This window comes from Pseudorca crassidens, chromosome 6 (genome assembly GCF_039906515.1).
Source record: "Pseudorca crassidens isolate mPseCra1 chromosome 6, mPseCra1.hap1, whole genome shotgun sequence".
NCBI classification, from domain to species: domain Eukaryota; kingdom Metazoa; phylum Chordata; class Mammalia; order Artiodactyla; family Delphinidae; genus Pseudorca; species Pseudorca crassidens.
Window position 1 is genome coordinate 39390068 of NC_090301.1, and position 17406 is coordinate 39407473.

A 17406-nucleotide genomic window follows, 5' to 3' on the forward strand; every position below is an offset into this window, starting at 1 on the left:
CGATTTCAGAATGAAAAGAATATAGGATAAAATCCACTGAAATGGAATCTTCCATAAGTAACACCAAGATGACAACAGAGAAGCTAAAAGCAGAACACAATTCCTCTTATATCTTTGATTTATAAGAATGTGTATATTTAAATTACCAAGTGCCTCGAGCTATTTTTGACTTTCAGATTCTTTCTTTTAGTCCTACTACCTGGTGTGAATCTTATCTTCTCCTCTGCTCCCGCTCTCACCCCACCAAACTTTTAGCAAGATTTAGCAAGACTTTTATAGCAAGATATTTCTGTTGTTTTCTCCCAAGGCACCGACTGTCTCAAAAGTCCAAACCAAAATCTGAAATCAGTTTCAATCCACTTCTAAAAGATTTTTCTCTAACTCTTTTAATGCACGCACTTGATATCCTCTTTTAAGTATGTAGCCCAAAATTGTACCCTGAAGCTGACAATAGTCTTATACCCTGGTGAGTTACCATGACAACCCTCAAATTAGCTTCTGGAAAACAGAAACAAGAGTTTCATCCTATATACTTTATTACACAGCTCCCTCCTGCACTTTGAGTCCTAACAGGAGGAAGATCAGGGCTAATTCTTCTGCCTCAGTTTCCTTCTTTGAAAAGATGAGATTGGGGAAAGAGGCTACATTTCCCTTGAAATGATTGTAGTCAAGTAAAGAAACCCTGCCAAAATCCTGGCATCAGCATTTTGCTTTGGATGGTAGTTTCGATTTGGCTTTTCAGTTTTTCATACCTTTTCCTTTTTTTAACATGATGGGTATGGTTACAAGTCTAGAGTCATGTTTTACAACATGGAGCACCCCACCTCACAGCTTTACGAATGCCACCAATGACACACTTTGGGACGTTGCTATTTCACCTTGAGAAGACCTTGGAATCTGACTAGGTACAGCAGCTCCAAGTTTCGGTTTTATTTGTATACAAACCAGATTTTTAGTCAAAAGCAATACAATGCACTTCTCCCATCCCCCCAGACTCCAAATCTTCATTTAGCACATCTAGAAATGTCTGGTAACTAAGAAATCAAAGCATTTGGCCAAAAAGATGTTAAGCCAGAAACAGTTAATTTCTGGGCCAGGGTTCATGTTTAGTTTATTATAAGAAAAAGCTGCCTCAATATAATAAAGGCGATATATGACAAACCCACAGCAAACATCATTCTCAATGGTGAAAAACTGAAAGCATTTCCTCTAAGATCAGGAACAAGACAAGGATGTCCACTCTCGCTACTATTATTCAACATAGTTTTGGAAGTCCTAGCCACAGTGATCAGAGAAGAAAAAGAAATAAAAGGAATACAAATCGGAAAAGAAGACATAAAACTGTCACTGTTTGCCGATGACATGATACTATACATAGATAATCCTAAAGGTGCCACCAGAAAACTACTAATCAATGAATGTGGTAAAGTTGCAGGATACAAAATGAATGCACAGAAATCTCTTGATTCATATACACTAAAAACAAAAGATCAGAAAGAGAAATTAAGGAGACAATCCCATTTACCATTTCAACAAAAAGAATAAAATACCTAGGAATAAACCTACCTAAGGAGGTAAAAGATCTGTACTCAGAAAACTATAAGACACTGATGAAAGAAATCAAAGAGGAACACAAACAGATGGAGAGATATACCATGTTCTTGGATTGGAAGAATCAATATTGAAAATGACTATAATACTTGAAGCAATCTACAGATTCAGTGCAATCTCTATCTACCAATGGCATTTTTTACAGAACTAGAGCAAAAAACCTTAAAATTTGTATGGAGATACAAAAGACCCCGAATTGCCAAAGCAAACTTGAGGGAAAAAAATGGAGCTGGAGGAATCAGACTCCTTGACTTCAGACTATACTACGAAGCTACAGTAATCAAGACAATATGGTACTGGCACAAAAGTAGAAATATAGATCAATGGAGCAGGATAGAAAGCCCAGAGATAAACCAACCTATGCACCTATGATCAACTAATCTACGACAAAGCAGGCAAGGATATACAATGGAGAAAAGACAGTCTCTTCAATAAGTGGTACTGGGAAAACTGGACAGCTACATGTAAAAGAATGAAATTAGAACACCCCCACCATACACAAAAATAATCTCAAAATGGATTAAAGACCTAAATGTAAGACCGGACACTATAAAACTCTCAGAGGAAAGCATAGGAAGAACACTCTTTGCCATAAATCACAGCAAGATCCTTTTTGACCCACCTCCTAGAGTAATGGAAATAAAAACAAAAATAAACAAATGGGACTTAATGAAACTTAAAAGCTTTTGCACAGAAAACTATAAACAAGATGAAAAGACAACCCTCAGAATGGGAGAAAATATTTGCAAACGAATCAATGGACAAAGGATTAATCTCCAAAATATATAAACAGCTCATGCAGCTCAATATCAAAAAAACAAACAACCCAATCAATAAATGGGCAGATCTAAATAGACATTTCTCCAAAGACATACAGATTGCCAAGAGGCACATGAAAAGCTACTCAACATCACTAATTATTGGAGAAATGTAAATCAAAACTACAATGAGGTATCACCGCACACTGGTTAGAATGGGCATCATCAGAAAATCTACAAACAACAAATGCTGGAGAGGGTGTGGAGAAAAGGGAACCCTCCTGCACTGTTGGTGGGAATGTAAACTGATACAGCCACTATGGAAAACACTATGAAGGTTCCTTAAAAAACTAAAAATAGAATTACCATATCACCCAGCTATCCCACTACTGGGCATATACCCAGAGAAAACCATAATTCAAAAAGACACATGCACCCCAATGTTCATTGCAGCACTATTTACAATAGCCAGGTCATGGAAGCAACCTAAATGCCCATCGACAGATGAATGGATAAAGCAGATGTGGTACATATATACAATGGAGTATTACTCAGCCATAAAAAGGAACAAAATTGGGTCATTTGTAGAGATGTGGATGGACCTAGAGACTGTCATACAGAGTGAAGTAAGTCAGAAAGAGAAAAACAGATATAGTCTATTAATGCATATATGTGCAATCTAGAAAAATGGTACAGATGAACCGGTGTGCAAGGCAGAAATTGAGACACAGATGTAGAGAACAAACTTATGGACACCAAGGGGGGAAGGGGGGTGGGTTGAATTGGGATATTGAGATTGACATATATACACTAATATGTATAAAATAGATAACTAATAAGAACCTGCTGTATAAAAAATAAATAAATTAAATTAAATTTAAAAAAAAAAACATGAAATGCTAACCTTGGCTCTCTTGGAAGGCTTTTAGAGTCAGGTACTAAATACTACAAGACCTGAAAAATATTTCATTTCAGAGCTCTATAGAGGTGTTTAAAATTTAGGAATTTAAACAGTGAATTCGTAGACAGTGAATTTAGGAATTCAATACATCCTGGTCTGCTCAAGTATTGCAGTAATCAGGGACCTGCTGACAAGTGGCCTGAACATTTCTGTCCATGTTGTCCTTCAGGCTCTGTATCCATTGAGGCCTGTGCCTCTGGCTCATCTCTCACACACCTGCCCTTCAGTCCTTGAAACCTCAATAATTTGAGTTTCACGAGCAAACAGTGGGCTATTTTCTTATTGATGGGTACTGCTTCTCCTACCTGAGGCTCGCTTAGGGGAAATTCTGTGACAAACAGCTTTATTTCTCAATTCTATTTCCTGAAACCTGAACATTTCAATGTTAGCCATTGAGAACTGAAAAGTACTCCTGTTTATGGTAATTTAAAAAGAGGAAAAAGGGGTTTGGGAATTGAAAACTGAGCTGAAGAGGATGCACATTAGCAAAAAGAAAGAAAACCTAAGAGGCAGAAGAAATTCCAGGCCTCTGAGGAGTATTTTGATGGTGTCCTGAAAGAGGCAATTGAGACTTGAATGAAATAATCAGCGTGAAGCTACAAGAAGAGAGTTTAAGACTAGATCACCATAGGGTTTAGAGAGGATTAAGAAATAGGTACTTGGCTATATGGAGTAGGTTAAATAAGGACAATCTAGAACTTAAAATTTTTTTAATTCTTAAAATTATTGTATGACAAAGCTACTTGAGGATTGGGATCAAGGACCAAAGATACACCACCACCAGCTGGAAAACAAAACTCAAGATTCATATTATTTAGAACAAGACAACCCCATTGAATCTCAGTAGAATTGAGACCTTGAACAGTTTTGAGCACACTGTAAGGTACAGTAAGAAAAATTAACCCTACAAATATCCATTATCATTTGATGTGTCACAGATATTAGGTTTATTTAGTCTGCTCACGTCATTGCTTTGTTCTGTGGATGGCAGAATAATCCTCAGGGCTTCTGTAAGGCTCTGCCTGACCTCTATTTCCTGAACACTATTTCTCCTTAAGGTTTTAACCTTCTAAATCATGTATTTTCTAAGAGAGAAGTTTTCAAAAATCTAAGCTTGAGATGAGCCTCCTACATTAGGGAGATGAGGATGTTTCAAGTTGAAAGAGGGTTTGCATCCACAGAGCTAATTCACACTTCAGGCCTTCCAAGAGCCTGGAGTCAGAGCTTCCATCCCAGGGAGCAAACGCCTCCTGTACACTTCGTAGTTGGCACTGATCCGAAATGCTTATTGATGTATCTGGGCCTGTAAGTAATTTTCTTTTATCTTTAAAATTGTACCCTTGGCACAGCTAATCTTAAGGTGCAACATAGTAAAAAAAAAAAAAAAAAAAAATCTGAAGAGCGCAAAGCAATTCCAGCAGAAAATATATATAAGGCAGGAATCGAAAAACTGTCACACATCTTCTAAATTCAATATTGGTTCCGAGGAAACACAAATACCTTATCTTAGTTTTTTTATTATACGATTTTTGTTTGTATTATCTTTGATTCTTCCACTTTTAAAGTCAGCATTATAAAAATTCACATGCTTTGTAAATGTCTTAATGCGCATATTTTACATTATATGGAAATTTATCTACATTTATTTCCATCGTCTATTGTCTTTCCAAACTTTACACTCACTTACTATTCCATTTCATCATTTCATAAGTGTTTGGCAAATCGAATAAGACCTTCTAATTGACTGGCTTAGAACAAGAAACTTTTTTTAGTGTTCAGTTTTGTCCCTTGGTTTTCTGAATATATTCCCTTATCACATCATTCAAGTATTTTGGGATTAATGATCAATTCAAAGAGAAAAGGTCATGCTAGCAGTACATCTTTTTCATTACAATTTTAAGTATCTCACTGATTTAACAATTTACTGATCAGCCTGAAAATCTTTGCTGATCAAATTGCTTATTTTTTGACTAAATTACACACAAGCCTCAGTCTATTTATCAGGCTCTTAACTGAAGGATTGTGGTGTGTTTACTGTGCAAATTACCATGATGTTATGAACAATCAGCATACATATGCACCACTATCTATGGATTCAAAATTATTTATTGCATAGTAGGAATTAAAAAGATTTCTTTTGCGGTTTCCTTTTTCCTGATTTGAAAAGTTTATCAGGTGAAGAGATTCAGAACATGCCATCCCAAAATACGCCACTTTGGCATATTGATTATTTTGAGCTGAAAGCACTTGAGAAACAGCAGATGCATGAAGACTGTTGTACCTCCCCCTTTCTACCTAAAAGCAGATCATAAAATTTCCAATGAGAAAGGAGCCTTCCCTGGATCAAGAAGAGAACATTCTTATCACCAGACTGGGAGTTATGGCTGAAATGGACATGTACAAGCTTCATATAATTTCTAGTCACTGTCCCACAGCGTACTGCCTCTAGCCCAAGCCGCTTTGTCTTCTTACATCCCCACGATTTATCATCCTTTGTGTAAAAATGTATATAAGCTTTGCAGCCTGATGGCTTCTTTAGGTCTTCATTTTCCATCTGAAGACTCCCATGTTCATGTTAAAAAAAAATGAAATAAATGTGGATGTTTTTCTCCTGTTAATCTGTTTTATGTCACTTTAATTCTTAGGCCAGTCACAGAACTAAGAAGGTAAAAGAAGTTTTCCTCCCAGACCCAGCAAAGTTCACACACACACACACACACACACTCACACACGAATTCTTCTGCACTTTTGCACAACACATTATATGATGTTGCCTGATATCTGTGTCATATATCCAATATTCTACACCACCCTGGAATCTCTAGACTCTCAGAATTGAAAGAAATCTTTAAAGGATCAAATTGAGACAGGAGGGAGGGAGGCAGGGCAAAACCTTGAAAAGAATGACATAGTTGTTGAGGACGCAACAAAAACTGATTAGAATCGATTAGGCCCAAGATGGCAGAAGATCTGACTTCCAGTAGACCTTGAGCATCATTATACACTCATTGTAATACACTAGCATATGCTATATGACACACCCACAGGCGCCATGACAGTTCCAAGGCCAGGCATAAAAGGCCAAAAAGTGGGCAGTGGTCAATTCCTGGAAATCCCCACCCCTTCCCCCGAAATAGTTGGAATAATCCTCCCATTAGTTAGCCAATGAAATTACCCAGCCCTTAAAAACTAACCACCCCATATTTCAGGGCCCCTCTCGCCTCTTCAGATGCACCGCATTCTGTCTATGGAACGTATATCTCTCAGGGTCTTTCACCTTCTGAGGTGATGGCCCACATTCTGTCTATGGAGTGTGTATCTCTCTCAATAAATCCACTACTTACCTAGCACTTTACCTCTTGCTGAATTCCTTCTGCACTGAGGCAAAGAACCTGAGCTTCATTAAGTCTTGAGACCAGGTATGTGATTTCAGTTATTCAAAAAAAGACAATGGGTTTGAGTCCCAATCCGAGTTTTTAAAAAAGTAATTAATTATTAATTAATTAATTAATTTTATTTTTGGCTACACTGGGTCTTCGTTGCTGCACACAGGCTTCTAGTTGCGGTGACTTCTCTTGTTGCGGAGCATGGGCTCTAGGCGTGCGGGCTTCAGTAGTTGTGGCACACGGGCTCTAGAGCACAGGCTCAGTAGTTGTGGCACACAGGCTTAGTTGATCCATGGCATATAGGATCTTCCTGCACCAGGGCTCAAACCCATGTCCCTTGCAGTGGCAGGTGGATTCTTAACCACTGGGCCACCAGGGAAGCCCCAAGTCTGAGTTTTGGCTGGGTTCCAATCTCATCTAGGTTTGAGTCCCAATCTGAGACCAGGTGTGCGGTTTCAAAATCAAACCTGCAACATTTGTCTTATTTGGTTCCTCTCAATTATAATTATAGGAGGAATCTACTATTGATTCATAATACCTTGGATGAACACATAGCATTGCTTAGAGAGGTGGCAAAGAACTAGTCACTTGAGTTTTGTTTCTTCTTATAATTTCCTTTTAAAAACACAGATCTAACAATTTAAAGCTTCAGAGAAATGATTCCCTGTGTATACAACAAACATCAATAATTTAACTTTCTATGTGCTGAACACTTATATTCTTCTCTATAGTTAGTAGTTCCTGGATTTGTTACTCTGCTAAGAACATGAGAAAGGAAATTGGAAGAGGAAAAGAAACAAGGTACAAGAAGCTCAAAATCAAAGGTGGCAAAATTTCTCCTTGGATAGTCAGTTTCTAGTATCTAGAAATTCAAGTTTATGTCTTCAACAAAATATTTTGCTAATACCCCAGAAGTACTCTGCCATCATTGAACCTTGGTCGAGTGCCATACCCCACGACATCAAATTTAAAAGTTTAAATCATAAGGAAATACACAAGCATATTAGAGAGGCATTAAATATCCTTTCCATGGCCTTGGTAATAATATGTCTTAAGCCTCGGTGGGTTGCGCATAAGACTTATCCTGGCAACAGCTTTTCAAGGTGCTTAGGTCCAAAGAGAAAGGATGCCAATTCTGCTCTCCCTTAAATACATTTTCTTCTATCTTCATTAGGGGAGACAGGTTGAGAGGTCAAAACTGTCTCAGCCTGCTTCAGTCTAAAGTTTTCCTGAGACGGTCTTTTGGGAGGGGTTTGTTCCTCCTAAGTAGCATAACAATGGCTCCCCATCAAGTCCTAATCCACTGCATATTCTAGCTTTTGTGATTTTTATAGCTTGTTAATTCTCTTTGTTTTCCTCAGCACAGATATGTTCCTGAACTTCCAAACTCCACTTTATAATTTTATTAAATTCTATAAATTAATTCCTCATGCGAGATATAACGCACCTCAAAATTTACACCTTTGAAGCGATGAGTCTCAGAACTTTGCCATGTTGTTTTCCCTGCAAAGTGAACATATCTCAGAGAAGACAGTGCTGGTTCTGCGAGTTCTCTCCCTTCAGATGTGGTTCCCACATATTCAGGGATGGCCTTTTCCTTTTTCAAGTCTGCATATCTCCTCAAGTAAAAACTACTGAGGTGTGAAGGTGCAGCAACAGGAGAGTGGAATGATAGCCTTTTTATTTCTGTGTAGTTATTAAGTTCTCAAGAACACGAAGGGGTGGGGTCGGGGGAGGTTTACCTTTAATCCCAGGTAAAACTAGAAATCTCAGGAAGAGGTTCAGAACCCTTGTAGAATAGGCATCACCATCACCACCACCATCAATACAACATTATTGGAACTGGTAACATAATAGCATGCCTCCTGTGGCCCACATTTTTCACTAACCATGAATAATCTCAGCTATTTTATTATTTTCTTTCTTTCTCTCTCTTTTCTCCCTTTTCTTCTGAGCCGGGTGGCTGACAGGGTCTTGGTGCTCCGTCCGGGTGTCAGGCCTGTGCCTCTGAGGTGGGACAGCCGAGTTCAGGACAGTGGTCCACCAGAGACCTCCCGGCCCCATGTAATATCAAATGGCGAAAGCTCTCGCAGAGATTTCCATCTCAATGCTAAGACCCAGCTTCACTCAATGGCCAGTAAGCTACAGTGCTGGACACCCTATGCCAAACAACTAGCAAGACAGGAATACAACCCCACCCATTAGAAGAGAGGCTGCCTCAAATCATAATAAGGCCACAGACACCCCAAAACACACCACCAGACGCAGTCCTGCTCACCAGAAAGACATGATCCAGCCTCATCCACCAGAACACAGGCACCAGTCTCCTCCACCAGGAAGCCTACACAGCCTACTGAGCGAACCTTAGCCACTGGGGGCAGACACCAAAAACAATGGGAACTACAAACCTGCAGCCCACGAAAAGGAGACCCCAAACACAGTCTCCAAAGCCAAATGAGAAGACAGAGAAACACACAGCAGATGAAGGAGCAAGGTAAAAACCCACCAGACCTAACAAATGAAGAGGAAATATGTAGTCTATCTGAAAAAGAATTCAGAGTCATGATAGTAAAGAGGATCCAAAATCTTGGAAATAGAATGGAGAAAATACAAGAAACGTTAAACAAGGACCTACAAGAATTAAAGAGCAAACAAACAGTGAAGAACAGCACAATAAATGAAATTAAAAATTCTCTAGAAGGAATCAATAGCAGAATAACTAAGGCAGAAGAACGGATAAGTGACCTGGAAGATAAAAGAGTGGAAATAACTACTGCAGAGCAGAATAAAGAAAAAAGAATGAATAATCTCAGCTAATCCTCTGAACAACCCTTTGAAGCAGGGGCTGTTACTGTCTCTGTTTAAAAAGGAGAAAAACTACAGTTTGCTCTGGGGATAAATTGGCACTACTATACCATAATTAAAATACAGACTCACTCCTTAGTTCCTGCTCTTAAGCACTCACTATCTAAAACTGGGCCTTCTGAGTAATTGATTCTTAGAGATAAAAGCAATCCTCAATGTCAAGTGTCTCCTTGAATTTGAAGGATTACCATGGCCACAGTATATATTTTATTTATAACGTTTTTAAAAAAAATATTTATTGGGCCTTCCCTGGTGGCGCAGTGGTTGAGAGTCCTCCTGCCGATGCAGGGGACACGGGTTCGTGCCCCGCTCTGGGAAGATCCCACGTGCCGCGGAGCGGCTGGGCCCGTGAGCCATGGCCGCTGGGCCTGCTCATCCGGAGCCTGTGTTCCGCAATGGGAGAGGCCACAACAGTGAGAGGCCCGCGTACCACACACGCAAAAAATATTTATCTATTATTCAGCCATAAAAAAGAATGAAATTGTGCCGTTTGCGACAGCTTGGATGGACCTAGAGGGCCCTATGCTAAGGGAAATAAGTGAGACAAAGAAAGGCAAGGACTGTATGATCTCACTTATATGTGGAATCTGAAAAACAAAACAAACAAACAAAACGGAAACAGACTTATAGATACTGAGAGCAAATTGGTGATTGCCAGGGTGGGAGTGAGGCAGGACATAGATGGGTCCCAGGCTGAGCAGCTGGAGTCCGTCCTCTGTGGACAGATACTCCAAGTTGAAGATAATAGCAGGTGCAGAGAGGAGCCCTGCCCAGATAAGAGATAAAGACACCATATATTTCTCTTCTCAAGGTCAAGGAGACCTTCCCAACTACACTTGCACAGAAAGGCTCCTTGGGGGTCAAAAAAGGAGGGGGCACCACCCCATAGTAGATGATGTCAACCTACCCATAGGCCTCTTTGCTAGAATCCATCTTGGCTAAGAGACGCACACACACACAGGGGAGGACCCTGAGATAAACCAAATATGAACTCAGAGACAGGCAAAGCAAGATGATTGGCCAAAGGAAACCCAGAAGAAATGCCCCATATAAGTGATTCAAACTACCACAAGGGCACAACTCTCTCTCTGAGCCCGCCCATATGAGTCTATTCACACGTACTCTTTTTCTGTACTCTTTTTCCTCCTAATAAACTCTTTACTTGTTTCACTACTTTCCACCTCTCTGTGGAAATTCATTTCTACAAAGCTGATGGGCCAGGGCCTATCACTAGACACTGGTCTCTGGTGGTCTAGTGGCTAGGATTCAGTGCTGTCACTGCCACGGCCTGACTTCAATCTCTGGCTGGGGAACTGAAATCCCGCTTCAAGCCACTGCAGGCTGAGGTCACCCGATATCAGGAGGAGGGTTTGGGAGGATGGATGAAATAGGTGAAGGGGATTAAGAGGTACAGACTTCCATTTATAAAATAAGTAAGTCACGGGGTGTAAAGTTAGCACAGGGAATATAGTCAATAATAGTGTAATAATTTTGTATTGTGACAGATTGTTACTGGACTTTTTGTGGTGATCATTTTGTAATATATTTGATTGTTGGATCACTATGTTGTAGACCTGAAATTAACACAATATTGTATGTCAACTGTATGTCAATAAACAAACAAACAAATAAAAAGAGTAGCACAAGTAAAACAAAGTTATCTTTTATCTACTTCCCTAACCTGACTGATATTAATAATGAATCAAGAGTATCAGATAATTTATGAATTGTTTACTTATGGAAAATACATTAAAACCTAAATTAAGGATTAAAGAAAACATGTTCTGGTGATCATTTTTACAGCAAAATTATTTTTCAAAGTGTTTATGTTTTATGGAAGAAGGGGAAACATTGGTTTTTGACAGTTACCCATTTCTATTTTAGTTTTATAAATTTATAGAAATAATAGTCAAGAAAGCCTAATCACTTTGGTTATTGTGTCAGTTTTCTGCATCAAAAAATTATTTTTGCTCTAGAATGCATTCTGCTAAAAAATGACTTTTCTAATTATCATTGGTTTTCTCAGCTCTCCCACTAATATCTTTTGTGCATCTGCTCATCAGGTGGCACAGATTTCCAAACGGGATTAGCAGTCTTAACAACTTTGCTATTAGCTACACCCATAGCATCCTTTGACAAAGCTTTGCTTATCTTCTGCTTTAGCAAATGCTTTATTGTTTTAGTATCATTTGGTATGTGTAACAATCTGGAATTTGCAATTGAAACATGAATTTCTTATTTAAAAAAAAATACATAAATCATTAATGATAATAAGTACCTGAAGGAATTTAATTTTACTATATTTATCCCAATTACTGAAATACTTTAAAGAAAGCAGTCATTTAAGTCTTTCTAAAACATTTATATCTATGCATATATCATTTATATTGTATGCATATATTTAATAGTATATGCATTTATATTCAAAGAAAGTCTTATAGAATCTGGGAAAGATTTGTTGGGAAAGCCAACAAATCGCTTTCCTATGGCATAAAAATATATAACTTCCCTCAAGAATTGAAGGACAAATTTTGAGATAAGGTTTGTCTTTCTTGTCAAGAAAATATATTCTCACTTCTAATAAACTGTCATCCCCACAATAATACAGAAAATAGAATAGTTACTGAGTTTTTTCCACTTAATAGTTTCCTCTTTCAATATATAGCACTATTTAAAAAAAAACACTTTGAGAATATTACCTTCTAAAATGCTTTTCTTATTTATTTTGATGTCTTACATCTTTTTTTTCTGTATTCTTTTCCATTTTCGTTTATTACAGGATATTGAATATAGTTTCTTGTGCTATACAGGAAGACCTAGTTGTTTATCCATTCTATATATAATAGTTTGCATCTGCTAGCTCCAAACTCCCAATCCAACCCTCCCCCACCCCTTCTCCCCCTTGGCAACCACAAGTCTGCTCTCTATGTCTGTGAGTCTGTTTCTGTTTCATAGATAAGCTCATCTGTGTCAGATAGATAAGCTCATCTGTGTCATATTTTAGATTCTACATATAAGTGATATCATATGTTTTTTGTCTTTCTCTTTCTGACTTACTTTGCTTAGTATGATAATCTCTAGGTGTATCCATGTAGCTGCAAATTGCATTATTTCATTCTTTTTTATGGCTAATATTCCATTTTATATATATATATATATATGCCACATCTTCTTTATCCATTCACCTGTCGATGGACATTTCGGTTGTTTCCATGTCTTGGCTATTGTAAATAGTGCTGCTGTGGACATATCTTTTCAAATTGTAGTTTTGTCCAGATACATGCCCAGGAGTGGGATTGTTGGATCATATGGCAACTCTATTTTTACGTACTTACATCTTTAGCATTCCTGTCATCTGTATCTACTTAAAAAAAATAACATGACATTTTTTATACTAAGTGGAATTTGATTTGCTTTAAAAATATTTTTTTCTTGTTTTGGGAAGCAACAGTACTCAGATTATTGAATCCTGCAAGTAGTTTCTTTCTCACTTTGAAGTGATGATCTTTTCACTCTAATTTTTCTTTCTTTTCTTCCTTCTTCCCTCCCTCCCACCCTTTCTCCCTTTCTTCTTTTCTTTTTTCTTTCCTCAAGCTTTTCTTCCTTCCTCCCTTCCTTCCTTCCATCATCTTTGCTGCCTTTCCTTCTTTCCCTCTCTCCCTACTTTCTTCCTTTCATTCTCTCTTTTTTGAAAGAAGGTGGCTTAGAAGGAGGCAGTCACTGAGTCCTGAACATGTTAAGGGCTCTTAGTAACTTTTAGTAAAACACTGGGGTCATTTGAAGCATGTAGCTTTACTTATACTTGAGATGAGGAATATTACACATTCTGTTGACTTCAATACCAGGCTCATGACTAGATAACTATAAATTATTGAAAATCACAACTCTTGTTGGGAGACTGTAGATCAATCTACAGAACCTCAGGAGAATTAGGTAATCATAATCTTCACTTTGAACTCTACACACATGATGAGAGGGAGTAAAAATGCTCTTCACTGTGCAAAAAGGAGAAGTCCATCCTCTTACTTTCTTGATACCCTAGTATGGTTAGAGGTCAAAACAGGAAGTGCCATTGTTAACAGGCAGAAACATGAAAGTTCTGTTCTTAAAAACACCTTGAACCTTCTGCCCCATGAGGACATTTTGAATGCAGGAACTTTGGGTGGGACCATATGACTTCCTGCATTCTCTTCAATCAATGTGGTAAAGTTTGTTTTTGTTTTAGATGCAGTGAAAGGAAAGATATTTGCCATTTCAGTTCCTTTTAGATTTTTGTGAGCATCTGTGCTCATTTGTCATATGTGGCTAAAAAATGACCAGTACTGATGAAATACCATTTTATTTTTAGAGAAAAGCTTCAGCACACTTTCCCAAAATAATTTCTTAAAAAAATCTTTGCTTCCTTCCAGGAAGTTTTGTCCATGGCTAAATGTGGGTGCATATACTTTCATGATAAAGACCATCTTTTTACCCAAATATACTGATGGTAAAAGGCTTAAAAGCTATGGTCTCTGGAAATAGTGAAGTAGAATTCCATTTCCTAGGTTCCTTGTGCACAAATACTGTCATTCTTATAACACTTGTTGGCTTGAAATAATGTTTTAAACAAAGAGAAAAATGTCATAACCTAAAAAATAAAGAGAAAGCCGAGAAGGAAATAAAGTGGTAAGTAGATATCTTAGTCTCTAAACTTTCATTTCCAGCCTTTCATATTTTCTCCCAGCCCATGTCTGATGGTAAACAAATATTCTAGAACAAAACTAATCCTTCAAAATTAGGATAGGCATACATTTTTTACAGGTAGAATGAATCCAAGTCACTTTTTCTGTTTCCCTGATGAAATAATATTATTTCAAACAAATATATAACAGATTGAGGGAACGTTTTCAGCCCAAATGCTTAATTAGAAGTTTGTCTTTACTAGTAAGTCATCATCATACTAAAAATACAGCTTAATACAGTACAGAATAAAAGACAAAATCCCCAGATAATGGACCAGGAAATTAAGATAAAATATGTCTCTACACAAACTCAGATCAAGGCCTTGATCATTTTAGGTATCTTCCTTTGTGGTCTTAAATACATTGAGCTCAGAGTTCCTCACATATTGATTTCTGCATACAGAAACTCAGATCAAGGCCTTGATCATTTTAGGTATCTTTCTTTGTGGTCTTAAATACATTGAGCTCAGAGTTCCTTACATATTGATTTCTGCATACAACCTGTAGAAAAACAGGTTTTATGACTTACCTAGTGTAGAATATGATATTTCTTGCCTTAGTGAAAAATAGGAAGCATTTTGCAAAACTACTGAACTAGTCTAAGAACAGGTGGCGTTGTACCAAATCTCATAATCCAGTAATCAACTAGGAGCTTTAGTTTTTTCTACCACCAAAGTGGAGAAAAGGTAAAGTTATAGGACCAGAATGAAACTCAAAAGAGCTCTCTTTGTCTTATATGTGTTATTGTAACAGAATTTGCTTAAAATTCCATTTTTTTAATCTGCAAAAATGAGAAGCAGCCAGAATTATTAGATTAAAAGAGGGTAAGGGGGTAATCCCAGAGTCTCCATGTTTCAGAGTCTGGTGTAGTCACAAGGCCACTTGGTTTAGCCTCTCACCTTTTCTCTTTCCAAGATCACAGTGCTTCTGTTCACTTTTTGTTTTACAAGGTGAGTTGGACATTTAATGGGTTTTGTTTATGCAGCTAGAATTTTGAAACAGAGTGGAATTTAAAAGGGAGAAAGCACTTGAATCAAAATATATATTTTGATATATATATCAAAAATATATTTAAAAATTGTAGGATTCTTATAAGGAGAAATTAAAAAGTTTAAAATATCTTTACATTTAAAATATTTTACAGTTTACACAGCACTTTCACATAAAATTTTTTCATATGAATGTACAGTGTGGGAAGACGAGGATCACAGCATGAGTTACTGGCAGAGCTGTGACCATGCATCTTGTTTCCTCATCTAAGACTCTGTATTCTCTCTCTCTCTCTCTCTCTCTCTCTCTCTCTCTCTCTCTCTCGCTCTCTCTCTCTCTCTCTCTCTCTCTCTCTCTCTCTCTCGCTCTCTTTTCCTTTCTCCCTCTCTCTCTTTCTGTCTCCCCTTCCTTCCCCCAACCCCCCATGACTGATTCTGAAACTTACTTTACGGATGCTTAGCAACATAAAAAACTAAAAGCTTTTTGAGGGTAAATTTGGTGTTCTATTTATTTTTGCATCTCGAGTATCTAATCCAATGTAAGTATTCAACTAAATGTTTGTTGAATGAATGAATAAATGAAATAAGATAGATTGAAACAGAAATGTCTTTTCAGGTAATAAATAAGTAAATGAAAATAGAAGAGCAATATTGTAGATTTTAGACAACTATTCAGAATATCAAGTACTGTATTAGATGCTATCCTTTTATCTGTCTGACTGTCATCTATCTTGTTAGCCTCATTCCAGATAATACATTTTGTCATCTATTATTATTTACATATTTTCAGGTCACTAAGTCATAATTATAATTTAGAAAAATTGGTCCTGTTTTATTAACAATGTGGAAGTTAGCACTTACTCTTCAGTAGTATAAGCTTTATTAGAATACAACAAATAAAAATGGTCATAATTAACCTGTCACATCTGGGAGAGTACAGGACTGTGACCATTAGCTCATATTATATTTACATCCATTTTTCTTATTTATCACTGTTATATTTTCTTTACAAATTTCACAGGTTTATGAGAACATCAACTGATCATTTTTATATTTTTCCATCGTAGTGGCTTATCCATGACTAGATTTCAACTGACCATTCTAAGATAAAACAAGTTTCATTCATATATTTTTTCCTACCTGCATGTCTAGATAAAGATCCTAGACATGTGGGGACTTATTTTAGTTCTGCAAAGTCTCTATAAGTAAATATTTGTGTATGTGACTTAGAAGAGAATTCAGAGGAAGAACTCATTTATTATTTATATAAGACTAATCATTGGGTTCACATACCACCAAGACACGCTAAGAAAAAAGAATCTCAAACACTATACATATGTTACAAAGCCAAATGCACACAACAAATAAAGATCCACCATCTGATTTAGATTCTCTAGATTCACACCAAAGAAGAAAATACCAAAAAATGGCCCAAGCTGCAACTTTGCCAACTTAGTTACTGCTGTCAAGAAACACTGAATGATGCCACCTAGTGACAGGTAACCAACATATGATTAGTCACTTAGAAATGATGGACACAACAGGTGAAATTCCCAGGATTTTAGATGTAGAGGGGAAAATCCTTCTGAGAGAATTACATTTGGTAGACGAGTTTTGTTTCTCCAGGTGTATGAAAATTTATCACTGATCCGCAGTGTGGGGATTTTTATGTTGAAATACTATATTGTCACCTACCTCCAAATCTGCACTTCCACCTCCTCGGCCACTGCCCTTCACCATCCAGTCTGCAGCTGAACTCAGAAGTGAGGGGTGCTATCCAAGTCGCAACCCCCTGTATAGTGACAGGTGGTGGAGGTGGAGCCTTTTAGAAACCAGTCTCAACAAATTTTTTAAAAAGGGCTTCAAAAAAGGGAACCAAGATGATTCCTGAAACAATCTGTGTCCAGTTAAAAATAATAACAATAATAATAAATAAACTGTTGGAAGTTCAAAGAGTAAAACTAAAATAGGGACCAGAGGAAATCATCTTTGTTTTTCTCGGCCAACGACTGTGCAGACCTAATGCTGTCTTGTTCCTTGCACCAAATCCCCACTGAAAATGCCAGAGACCTCTCTCTCAATGGCTGCAGCATTATGCCCTAAGGAAAATAATTT

General features: G+C 37.4%; 1 protein-coding gene across 1 annotated transcript in view; it reads right to left on the reverse strand.

Moving 5' to 3' along the window:
• The window catches only part of SLC39A10 (solute carrier family 39 member 10), a 133232-nt gene extending 116194 nt beyond the window's left edge, over positions 1–17038 (reverse strand). Inside the window, exon 1 of the mRNA XM_067741154.1 lies at positions 16987–17038. The gene's annotated coding sequence lies outside the window, so the exon portion shown is untranslated. The remainder of the gene's footprint in view (positions 1–16986) is intronic.
• Between the last annotated feature and the right edge of the window lie 368 nt (positions 17039–17406).